This window comes from Triticum aestivum, chromosome 3A (assembly GCF_018294505.1).
Source record: "Triticum aestivum cultivar Chinese Spring chromosome 3A, IWGSC CS RefSeq v2.1, whole genome shotgun sequence".
Taxonomy (NCBI): domain Eukaryota; kingdom Viridiplantae; phylum Streptophyta; class Magnoliopsida; order Poales; family Poaceae; genus Triticum; species Triticum aestivum.
This window is the reverse complement of record NC_057800.1, coordinates 705,908,824-705,910,072: the sequence shown is the minus strand read 5'-3', so window position 1 is coordinate 705,910,072 and position 1,249 is coordinate 705,908,824.

Genomic DNA, 1,249 nt, shown 5'->3' with positions numbered 1-1,249 from the left:
CAACAACAACAACAACAACAACAACAACAACAACAGCAACAGCAACAACAGCAACAACAGCAACAACAGCAACAACAACAACAACAGCAACAACAACAACAGCAACAACAACAACACCAACAGCAACAACACCACCACCAACAACACCACCACCAACAACAACAGCAACAACAACAACAGCAACAACAACAAAATCTAAGTTCTCATGAGTTAACTGAGGCAGTTGAGGAGGAGGAGGAGAGGCAGAAATTGATCCATGTTTCAAAAAGTGAAATTTCTTGTTCCCCTTCCAGTGTCTTCATGTCAGCGGTGGAGACATGTGTCACTTCGGGCAGATCGGTCATGTCATCTCCTTCAGTTGGCTCCTCCTCAGATTCGTAGGAGTTGCCGCTACTTCCTCTCCCCTTTCGTCGTCTCATATGATTTTCGGAGATGATGTGTTTCCATATGCCTCTCATTCATATTTCATGGCAGATTGCATTGTTCCAACCTGTCGTTTATTATCTCTGCTCTGCTATGCTCTCTCTCGTTAGTGAGACTACAAGAGACTATATCCTGAATTCCTGATAACAATGTTATAGGCTACAAAGAGACTATAGAGAGCAATGGTTCCTTTATAAAGTTATGTTCAAGCTTAGATTGAGAAAGGTTGGTGAGCACATTAGCTATTCCACCCATTCATTTTCTGATCTAGTTTTGGAGTCTGCGTTGCACCACAACCTTAATGGCCATTCTAGTGAAGGAGAGGCATTGCATCCTTTATAATGGTGGGTCATGCTTACATCTGCAAGCCTGGTGAGCACATTAGCTATCCATCCATTAATCCAAACAAAAGTAAACATATCATCTAGTGCAAGAAAATCTCAATAGTAAGGTTCTTCAGTTCAATGGTTCAACATCCAATAGAAACAAAGGAATGGTTCATTTTAAAAGATATAGTGAATCGAGAGAATAGGCTAATTATTGTTGGTGGGCTATGAGGCATCACTGGTAGGCGTGGTCGTGCTGCAGCACAACACTGCGGTGAGTCGGGCAGCGGTTGCATGCAATTCATGGCAAGTTGCATCTTTGTGTGTACCTGTGGGAGCAAGAAATCACCCAACCTAATTAATTGCTCAAGTACTAAACTAATTCATCCATTCTGTTCGATTGCTTCAAGGACTTCAGTATCTTATTTAAACTAAAGCACTTGTAGTGTTATCTTGTTATACTATGTGTATTTTCTAAGTGTAGTGCTGCTCACTTTGTC